Raw genomic sequence first — 12,153 nt, forward strand, 5'->3', positions numbered from 1 at the left:
TAGAACTTTCTATGCAATCTATGAAGATTGCGTAGAAACCGAATGAGATTGCGTAGAACTTTCTAGAATAAGAATGTGAAAACCATTTTATAATCCAATATTATAAAAGTGCCACCTTCAACTGCTGTCCCAAAGTTTGTTTTGTGTATACAATAAGTGAAATAATAATAGCCATAGGGGGAAATTTTACACGTCCATTCTGAAACGCTCTGCACATTCAGTGTAGACAGCGGAAAAGATCGAATTCTCATAGAAATGGAGTAGGCGAAATATATTCACAATTCCGAAACAGGGTTTTGCTGTTAGAACACACACACACACACACACACACACACACACACACACACACACACACACACACACACACACACACACACACACACACACACACACACACACACACACACACACACACACACACACACACAAAGCTTTCTTTAAATTTCTGTTCGTACAAAGAACATTTTATCTCTCTCTCTCTCTCTCTCTTTGTTTTCCGCTTCTGCAGTTTATCGCATGCCTATTTGATGTCCCTCTCTGGACAGCATTTAGATCGAAGGTCACTATTAACAGCAAATAGCTCGAGGGTTACAAACGTCACTCGCACTCTCAAATAGCTCGCGAACACATCGCCCACACGCGATCGAGTTTTTATTGGACAATGGAAACGGGAGAAAAAACACGCCTTGTTGGTACAATAAAACGGAGAAGAGAGTTCAAGGGAGTGATTCTTAGCTTCTGTTGAATTACGTAAAATCAAGTGAACCGGACACCCATTTGAAGATAAAATTTCTTTCTTCCTTGACTTACTTCCCCTACTTTCAAAATGCTCGTCGGTGGAGAGCCGAACTGTACAGAACAGTTAAGAATATTCGTGCATGAATGTTCAGCAATTTCAGACAACCATTTTGATAGGAAATCCCTATCAGAGTAGCTGTTTAATAGAAGATGAAGCGTGTCTGACCGTCTTTCGATGCGAGTATGGCTTAAAAAGCTTTTATCTACCACAAATGGATTATCATTTGTTATTCAACTTGCAAAACGATCCTTTTAAAATGGCGCAGATTGCATTAATTTTATTTTAAAGACTTGAACCTCTCTCAGTGCTCTCTGAAATGTTGTCAGCGATCAATATTAAGAAACAAACGTCATCACTGTGTCCAAAGGAAGCTCGCAAAGTCTCTTCTGACATTAAGAGTTTTACTATTATTTTCTTGGAGCGTAAAGACGGGGGAAGGAGTCTTCAGAAATTAGGGGTTTCCGTGCACATTCAGGCAAACTGGTCAGAAAGACACTTTAAATTTACAACTTTCGGGATAGTCACGTTATCTTACAATTTTGGTTTCGAAATCAAGAGATACTTTTAAGGTCGCGAGCGCTGAAGGACCTGTGAGAACCACAGATGATGAAAAATCAACCTCCTTAAGAAAGTCAACGACATTTGGGTGCTTGTGAGACTTAGAGGACTGTAAGAACCATGGATTATTATTTTTCTAACTTTACAAACCTGCATTCAATGCGTACGGAATTGAGAACAGCAGTGTTCAGTCTAGATTCTCCAAAGTCCCTGCACCCTTAAGACCTTCTACGATTACGAAGGTTTTCACCTCAAAGTTGACTGTTTTGCGTTGCATTTGTATAGGGCCTGTTCCACCGATTTTTCAACACAGAAATTAGCTTATCTGAGCTTTTACTCAGGAAGGTTTAAATCTTTATCATTAGTTTCACAAATCAATTACACGTCTTAAATATGTACTTCACCTATATTAAATTCTTACTTCCTGATCTTTCTTTAATGTTCGTAAAACTATTTCTTGAAGAAGAGAACTCCGAGGAGTCCGAGAAAACCAAGCAGTCCGACAGGGATGTCCCCTCTCAGCAACTCCTTTTAATATCTACTTAAATGAAATAATAATAAAATGGAGTAAAAATTTACATCAAGGAATTAAACTTTCACCTACAGTTAACTTAAACACTCTCCTCTTTGCAGACGACCAAATAATAATTACAAATTCTGAAGATAAACTGCAGAAAGCTATTTTAGATCTAAATGAGATATCCAAAGATTATGGTATGATAATAACAGAAAAAAATCAACAACTATGGCCTTTAAAGGACAAGATCCAGCAAGAACTAAGATAGTAATAGATAACAAGATCTTAGAACAGGCGAATTCATTTAATTACCTAGGATGTATGATCACATAAAAAAGATATAAACGTAAAAATTGCAAAATATTTAAAAATAACAGGAGTAAATAACTCTATATTTAAACCAAACCTAGTTCAAAAACAAACCAGGCTAAAAGTATACAATACATTAACCCTACCAGTCTTAATGTATGGAAGCGAAATCTGGACAATAAAACAAAAAGACAAACAAAGATTAATAACAGCAGAAATGAAGTTTATGAGAAAAACTGCAAAGCATACCATACCCTATATTTGATCACAAATAGGGTATACAAATAGGGAATTAAAAATAAAGAAAGAATGAAAGAACCCAAAATGCACAGTTTGGTCAGTCTGCTAATATAAGATCAATACGTAACCGGAAAAGGAAATTACGTTTTCTTACTTCCTCAGTTAAACGCAACAACGAAATGAAATCACTTCGGCAATTTCCGCTTCCTGTGATGATGTCAAAATGTAACTGTCGCCTCTGACTGTAATAGCTCGGAACCGCTCTGTTTAGCTTCCATTAACGCGATCTCCCTTAACAACTCGCTAAACTGTTTTCGTGTGCTAATGAAGTCATTGCGGGCCGAAGCCAGTCTTTGATGAGTCAACATCATCGCAGATCGCTTCATCTCTAATACGGGAAAGTGTTTCCGAGTGCTTAAGATTGCAGTAATTGCATCCACACTCTAGCGATGGCGCTCTTCCGAATATTTTCCAGGTCGTAATGGTAAAGCTTAATGATGATGACCTTGGATTACATCGGATCGGGTCATTCATTCGAGCAGCCATCGCTTGCAGCAGAAAGGTTACACCAGAAGACAAACGCAAGAATTTTGGATCAGTTTGCAAAGAGATCGGTGCTTATTCTGTGCAACAAAGTTCAGATGGATTGAGTGAGATGAGTTTTAAGGGGAAATGTTGAAAGTCTTCTCCTGACTTAATACCATCTTTTTAAGACGGGTATTAAGACAGCAAGTACGAGATTAAAGAATTATTTTTATTATTATTTAAATAAAATATCCTAAGAAAGTGCTTTGGGATTACAAATTCCCATTCAAGTGCTGCCTCTTATCCAGGAGGTTGACTTCAATGTGTGTTCACGGGCCAGTTTGCCTGTCCTGAGAAATGAAAAACCAGAGTTTCCGAGTAAAAAGACAAAAAAATTAAATAAAATCAGCTAACTTCTTTTTGTTCCCGTAGAGGGAGTAGGTGAGGCGTTTTTTTTTTTTTTTGCCCTATCTAACTTTTGGGGACTGAGTGGGCAGTTCAATCTCCACTGATACCTAATCAGAGATAACTGGCCCAAGGCTATCAATAATTAAGTGGCACCCAGTGAAGAGAATGGCTCAACAAGTTGCCGCCATCTCGTGGTCCCTAACCCTAACACAATATATTTAATGTCTGAAATAATGTGGGTTCTACGGTCGATTTTCTTGAGTTTTTCGGGACGAAAAACTCGAGTTTCCAGGAGAAAAAAACTCGCTTGCCCGTGCCAGAGATCGACTAACTCCGGACCTGGTCAAAAAAAGGCTTAGAAAAATTTCCTCTAATCGACGACTAGATTCGAAAGCAAGTCTTTCTTCATGTGGTCAAACGCAGTGGAGTGCAAACGCCACATCCACTGAGCTACACGGGCTCTGTGGATGTGGCGCAAAAAAGTAAAAAGACAAGATTCAATTAAGAAATCTTTCATTATTAAGGTAATTATTAAGGCTTTCTTAAGATATTATGTTTCAAGAGATTTTGAAAACCAATTCTGCAGATGATTTTTTTTAAAAATATTCCAAGGAATTATTGAGATGCCTTCGGAAGACGAAATATGATTAAGACATGATTTAAGAAACCGTTTTGTTAGCATCTTAAAAAAAAAAAAAAAATCTTAAGAAATGATTTCAAGATAATAATCTAAAAAATCGTACGCATTGTAACAGATGTCATTATTTTAGTGATATTCTTATGAAACGGTTTAAGAAATCATTTAAATTGTGATTAAAGACATTCGTGGGGAAAAAAATTGCAGGTTTCCAAGAAAAAAAACACTGCAAGATCGAAATGTCTCCGGACATCTCTCTGGATGCTCACAAATAAAACGCACGTTTTGTCGCTTACAACGGACATCTGTTCACTGGAATTATTTTGATCTTGGTGCAGGATTTGGGTGCACGGAATAAGTTTCGGGTGGCAATTAAAAATAATTTAGGCAAATGATGGAGAATCGCTTTGGCTCCGCCATTAAGCATTCTCATCTTCGAGTTGCTTCCCACAGATGGAAACCAACTCGAAGTAAGAAAGTTTAGTTCACAAGTGATGTGAACAGACTTAAGAAATCGAAGAGACCTTCCACGATACGTACAGACAAAGAGAGAAAGAGAAGTTCTATCTCTCCAAAGAAGAGATGCAACGTGAAGGCATCGAGAACATGGATACTTATATCTCCTCCGTGCGAGTCCCATTGCACGTTCTTTCACTTTAAGAAGTACGTCTGGGAGTGGAGATCTCTTGTTACATGAGAATGTTGATGTATTTCAATGATGAGGTTTTGACGTACGGTTGTTTCTCGTGATTATATTCGACAGTCGTTTCTAAAAGTGCGACTGTTGGACCAGCATTGATCTTTTGGACAATCGTAAGCGTCTTACAGTGTGGCAGTTACATGGTATACCTTCCCAAATGCTAACGCTCCATTTCAGTGAGTGCAAAGTTCCATTTACGGAGAATGATATCGGAACGTATTAGTCCTCATCATAATGGAGATCTCCCTACTGCAATGGAAGCAAAACTTTCTACTAGATTCTGCATTTCAAAAAACTATCATAGCCAGCTGCATGCATCCATGTACGATAGTTTACATTCATTAGTCAAAATATTATGAGTGCGTCCGTGGCCTTCATAATGTTTGATTTTCATAACCAACATGGTTCGTAATAAACAGAAACGTGGTGGCGCTATTCTGATATATGGACTGTTCTCGTAAACATCACTCTGTGTCTCATCACCATTGAACACTTCTTGTCTGCTTATTCTTACCTTGGAATTGCTTGGGATGAGGTATTACCTTACGTACTGAGAATGTCACGCGATGGATTCGGGCTCTTTCAGTAACACAACGCCCAGTGGCTCAAGGCTGGCATTGATTGCTTAAATACGAGTATTGACTGCTTAAATTCACGATGAAACCTAAACAACGCTTGACTTTTCGCAACGTCTACAACTATAATTCTATTTAAATAAAAATGTTAAAAAATCTCAGATTCTTCTGAGGGAAGTTGAAGCCTTTTCTGGGCTCCCAACTGTAAATATCTGATTACTCACACAAAGCAGAAGTTTTCTTTTGGAAGTGATTTTACACGAAGCGACCCTTTGTTAAATAACTCTTTGAAAATAATGAGATATTCCGAAGACGCGTTTTTCACGAAACAAGCGAAATTCGTTCGTGCAATTTATGGAATGGCGGTTTACACATTAATCGGATTACCTTAATCCTTACCTTACCTAGAAGAAGCACGAAGGAAAAGAACTGCGAGCGTAATGACATTTGTCTTCTCCTTCTCCATTTGTGAGCAGAATTGAAGATAAAACAAAGAAATCATCACCCAAAGGGGTTCACTGAGGGGAATAAATCGGAGAACCCTTTTTACTTGGTCCATTAATTTGTTGAATTTCCATTTTCAGCTTATTTAAGGCTTAGAGGAGACTTTAATGTACATTCTGCGACTGCATTTAAAACAAAACAAATGTTTTCAATTCGGATTTTGTTCATTTGGATTTGATTATCAGCTCACATATCTAATAAGAGTCGCATAGGGACAGCTATGAAGGTCATTATTGCAGGAATAACATAAGAAAGAGAAGAAGTGAGCAGTATTCCAGACAGGAATACTCTTCCAGAATATTGCACGTCATGTGCGACGAAATGTTTTGACCCCTTACCTCACGGTGAGCAACATTATCGTACACCCTCTGTCCAAAATAAAACCGGACTTTTCGAAAATAGAAGAAACTAGTTGCGCCACCTTTTTGTTGTCGAACAGGACAACCTCCATTAATGTTGTGTTAACTGTTTATGGCATTTGTTTTATTAGAAGCCGAGTTATAGTGCCAAGAGTGACAGTGTGTTTTGACGAACGGTCGGTCGTCACGATATTCATGCTTTATGCGCCGAATACTCGCTATCAATTGCTTCAAAACTTCGAGATGAAACTCACCATTGAGAGTTTGGCCAGGCAGAACGAATTCTTTGTGGATAATGCCCTTGGAATCGTAGACAGATCAGCATTATCGCTACTTTTGACTTCTCCAAGCGACGTTTTTTCAGATGCCCTTCTTCTGGTGGTCTCCACTCAGCACTTCAGAACTTTGTTTCGGACACATACTCAATACACCACGTTTCATCACCAGTAACGATAATTTCAAGCAAGCTTGAGTCCTTATGAGTGGTTTTAATGAGGTCCTTGCAGTGTTCAATTCAATACATTTTTTGGTCGTCGGTCAACTTGTGGGGAACAAACTCTCAGTCAAAATGTGGCGCACAGTTGGTTTTGGAATCCCCAATTCATCTTCAATCAATCTCACGGACGATTTCGGGTATTCTTTGATGAAATCACACACTTTTTGGATGTTAACTTCCTCAGTCCAGTTTTTGGACGGTCCGGCTTTTCGTCGTCCTCGAGTGCCTCACGACCACTTCGAAATCGCTTAAACCACTCGTAAACTTGGGTACGGGACAACTATTCATCACCGTACGCTTTTCGAAGCATTTGATGCAATTCGGTAAAACGTTTACCAAGTTGGACACAAAAGTCAATCGCAGCCCTCTGTTTGAAGCTCATTTTCCGACCGTTCGTCGAAACACACTGCCACTCTTGGCATTATAACTCGGTGTCTAATGAACCAAATGTCACAAACAGTTGACACAACACTAATGAAGGTTGTTGCTTTCTACAACAAAAAGATACAATAGGTGGCGCCAATAGTTACTTCAATTTCCGTAAAGTTCGGTTTCTTTTTGGACAGAAGGTGTTCAGTGATACGCGAATTAAGTGTAGAAATTCGCATCCTCTTGGTGAGCATTCAACAAGACAGATCCAGTCCATTTGTCTTGTTCGGTGGAGTTCTTGTTGGCAGACTCGAAATCACTTCTGTCATTCGATCGCAGATTCGAATCCCATTCTGCACGTCGATGACGGTGAATGTTTATCGGGAAATGAAATTCTTCGCTCGGCGTAAGACCACCTAACTGGAATCCTTGACTGGCTTGAAAAAGTTCCGTTTCAGATCTGCAGAGAAGGATCTCTAATCCAGATTATGTTCACCTTAATCCACCCAGGTTGTGCATAAAATATCGATGTGTCTCTCTCTCTCTCTCTTCTGAGAGAGATTTTCTGTTATTCCAATTGGTTTCTTCTGGTTACACGGGACCGCAAAATGTCCCCCACCCGCACTAAATACTAATATGGGGAATCGTAACTGAAGTTACAGATATTTTCTGGGAGTTCTGTTGTGATTGACTTGAGTTTAATGTACTTATCTACAACATTCCTCGGAGACACAGGAGAGCGTCTATCGAACACGCCCTATTGTTCTCAATGAAGGCGAACTGCTGGATGCAACGCTTCATTTATTAGTTCGTTCAAAACGACGACTGCTTGACCTTCCAATTAGTCCGAACTCCCATCATTGCGCAAGTCACAGCTTGGGGCGTTCTCCGTTATAATCCAGAACAATCACACAATACTTCAAGGCGATCAAACATCTCGTAGCTGATATCCTGTCGGCTTTAATCCGTTGTGTTGACGCTCGTTTTGTAGCAAATATTTGACCTTTGAAGCCGAACCTCTGAGTATCACAGGAAATTACAATAAACTCGAATCCCATTACGCATCGCGTCACACATGCAGATCGATAAGGAGCGAAAATATCCCCTAAGTTGAAGGCTCGTTGATTTTAAGAGAACGAAAGGACGAGTTTCAAATGAGTCTAAAGTGCGCGTGTGAACGATACTTCAGTGCAATCTCGTGTGGATGAAGGAAAGCGGGAGCAGTTGTAAGATTCTTCTTCTTCTTCTTCTTTGGCACTACAGCCCCATGTAGGACCTTGGGCTTCCATTTTTGGGTTTCATAACTCACTCCAAGGTGGGATCGTTACCACCACGCTGAACCATATGTAATTGTCTGTGAGGCGTTGTGTTACTTATGAGGGGTTTGCCTGCTTTGCGGGCGGAAAACCCCCAGGATAAACTGGGTAGGAAAACCCTGCAGTCCACACTCAAGACCGGCTAACTTGGCTATGTCTGAGAAAGATCCTTAGCTTCTCACGTCAACGACGAGAATCGAATGCAGGACACTCCTTCCCCAGGCATATGGTTGCAGAGCGCGTAACCACTCCCCTAACCGCGCGGACCAGTTGTAAGATTAAAGATTCTTTAATTCATCCACTGCTTTGTTTGCCTTTCGTGTTCTTCACTCGACAAGTGCTTTTGTTCGATTAATAGATGAAACTTTGATTAGTTTTGTAAAGAAGAAGAAGAAGAAGAAAGATTAGTTGAATAATTCAATAACTGCGCATACTGATGATGGAAATGTCCTGTCTTGGAGAAAAAACAACTGCCGAGTTTGCGCAACTTTGAAATGGTAGATTATTTGCTTTTCCCCTCTCGAAGGAAATGGAGAAGAATCACTACCCAGAGAACTCACAGATCATAAGAGTGACCATTTTCATCCTAGAAAGACATCGTAATCTTAGATCAGCACGTTCGCTTTTTCGGGATGTATTCAGGAACACAACTTCGTGCATCCCAAGTACTCCTTCCACCGTGCGTTTCTTTGAAGGAGGGCGAAGCTAACAGTGGAAGAAGAGCCAACTCGACTCAGCTCCGAAGGAGAGGACGGAATTCTTTTTTTAGTCGAACTTAAGCACTTACTCTCGTATTCTCTTTTCAATTGCATTTAGGGTGTCAGGATGGGTAGGGAAAAAATAGGGAAGGACAGATCTTTACAAGAAAAAGATCCTCACTTGGCTCATTCCTTTGCTCAGCTTCTTAATTTCCAAAATGGACCAGTTGAGTCGCTGCTCTTCGAGTGTCCAGAAATAGTAAATGTCTAATAAGGTCAATCGGTCCTTCTACCTCTTTGCATCTCGACCGTTGTCGTAATTTATTTTCTTTCACGTCAGTTTGTTGTCTCGTTTCCAGGGAAGGTCTTTAAGTACGTGTCTTCAGTAATTTGAGTCTCTGGATGTTGCACAGCCAGTCTAATTGAATTTCACGTGCCTGTCTGCCCTCATTTAGCTAATAGCATCTTACGTGTTCCTTCACTATGGTGTTAAATAATTGAGAGAGAAGAAGCAACCCTCTTCTAACTGTAAGGCTTTCAACTGCTATGATTCTTGGTGTGTGTGTATGTGTCAACGCAGGGACCCACATACCAGCCTTTTCGATCAGAGTGGGGGACAAATATTAGGTGGGAATGCACTCCACGTAGAAAACAGTCGTCGAATAATTTCTGAATATCAACACACAATTCGACAGAAAGGGTTAATCGGATTTAGCAATCCGCTGCAATTCAGAACCAAAATATTTTAAATGCGAACTTCAGAACTGCCATAAAGGTTATTAAAGGCATGCCATCTATTGGTGAACCGTGGAACTAACATTTAAAGCTGCTATATTAAAACCTATTTCGGTGCTTTGAATGAGTATTTTTGTTCCACCGTTTGTGCATTCCCACATCAGATATAGTCCACGTTGTGTCATCTTCGTGCGCGAGTCTCATTAAGATCAAAGGAAAGGAGCAGAAGGTGCCTTGAGAATACTTCTCGTTGGCTCTCACGAGAAAGGCTACGTGATGGCAGTAAACAACTCGAAACCTTCCATGAGAGAATCAGCTTGCGAACGCTACAGATGGGAAGTGGGGGTTGCGCACCTGCAAGTGCTTCGTTGCTAGGCATCTGATGGGGGGGTTATCTTCTCACGGAAATCAGGCTGGAAGCAGTTCGAAACTGCAATCAGCATCTCCAGTAGACAGCAAAGTGTGCCCTTCCCTCCTTCCTCCCCGCACACATTTCATCTCCTCTCATCCCCAAAGTAGGAGAGTTGAAGCCTAAAACGCTTCTCCAAGACTGCGAGATAAGTTTTTCTTTGTTTTCTCATTTCTTTCCATCCATCTTGAGAAAGTGATATTAATTTGACTCAATTAACAAATGAATTAGCGATCGTATAAAAAAGTTAGAAGAAGTAAAACATTTTTTTCTGCTCCAAATATGAGATACACTGCGTTAACAAAAGTATGAGAGAAGATGGGTTGCATCTCATATCACAGCTGATAAAGCAGTTCGACGTGGTCCGACAGTTCTCAAATGAAAAGTGAATCTTGGTGGGCGATATTTCCCCTCCTCCCTCTTTACATCTCGGAGACCGCTTCGGAGAACACGAGCTGTTGAATGAATGAATCCTGTGGAATTCATTCATTATGGGTGGATGATATTCATGGAATATCATCCACCCACCCACCCACCCACCCACACAACAAAACCACACGTAAACCTTTACGTGTAAATGACAATGACCTCCCTCCATCGTTCATCGCACGCATGCGCGCTGTTGCTCTTTTAATTTCCCCCAACTTGTATTTATTTTCTTGTCGTCTTCGTCCTTTGCGATGTTTTTTTCTTATTGAGACTTGCTCGGGTGACATTCTGCTCTGATGGCAGCCGAGCTTCGTTGCTAGGCTACCCATCATTATTTAAATGAGATCTCGTGTTGCGTTCGATGCCAGTGTTGTCCGCTTCTTGCAAATAGCTCCACCGTGTGTGGGGATGGCGATTACCATTTTTTCTTCATTACCCTGATAAATGGGCCTTCTTTATTCAGCGCGATATGGTATAAGATATTGTGCAAAAGGCGTTACATGTTGACAAATATTTATATTCTCGAAGGCATTATCCTGAAATAAAATAGAAGTGATATTTATTTGCACGACAGGATAAAGGGTCAAAGGAACAGACGGATGAATACTCAAAAAACTGCTTGTAGATATTGTGTTCTCTTTCTTTGCTTGCCTGTAGATATGCATATGTGTATGTTCTGTGTTTATTATTATTATAAAGAATATATTCTTTCCCTTATTTTTCGTTTGTCTTTTTTATTTTCCCATAAATACACAAAATACATGCAAAATTATTTAAAAGTATGGTACACTGCTCAAAACAGTTAGGGGATATTTTAGTTTCTGTCGGATAATTATAAATTTCTGCAAATAATTATAAATTTCTGCAAATAATTATAACTATTGATGCTTTATACATGAATAAATATTTCTTACTTACCGATAGTGTGTAATTGATGAGATATTGTTTAAATAATCAATATTTATTACAAATTTAACAAATTATACATTTTAGCATGAAATACTTTTAACATGAATAGTCAAAAACGCTTTTGTTAATTTTTAGTAGGGTGTATGGTCTCCATGAACAGCCAAAACAGCGATACATCTTGCATGGACCGGATAAGATGATCAATCAGTTCTTGTGGAATATTTCCTCACTCTTCTGTGAGAGCAATTTCGAGCTCATGAAGCGATCATGGTGGCACCAGTCGAGCAGAAATCCACCTATCTAAAGCATCCCAGGAATGTTCGATTGGATTACAATCCTGTGAATAAGCAGACCAGTCCATTAGTTGAATATCTTCTTCCTCAATCCACTCTTATACCAAATTTGCACGGTGTGGATGAGCACTGTCATCCATGAAACTGAATTCTTGGCCAATTGCAGCAGCATATGGACGAACTATAGGTTCGTAAATCTCATCGCGATACTTTGAGCTGTTAAGGAACCGTTTCTGATAAAATAGAGATCAGTGTGGCCACCCATACTTATTCCAGGCCATACCATCAAACACCCACGTTGATGTTGGGGTCTTTACCAACAAACTGTGGATCATTTCTTGTTCCACTTTCACGCCATATCAAGATAT

Source organism: Typopeltis vanoorti, chromosome 14 (genome assembly GCF_054136105.1).
Source record: "Typopeltis vanoorti isolate ZY-2024b chromosome 14, IOZ_Tvanoo_1.0, whole genome shotgun sequence".
In the NCBI taxonomy this organism is placed as follows: domain Eukaryota; kingdom Metazoa; phylum Arthropoda; class Arachnida; order Uropygi; family Thelyphonidae; genus Typopeltis; species Typopeltis vanoorti.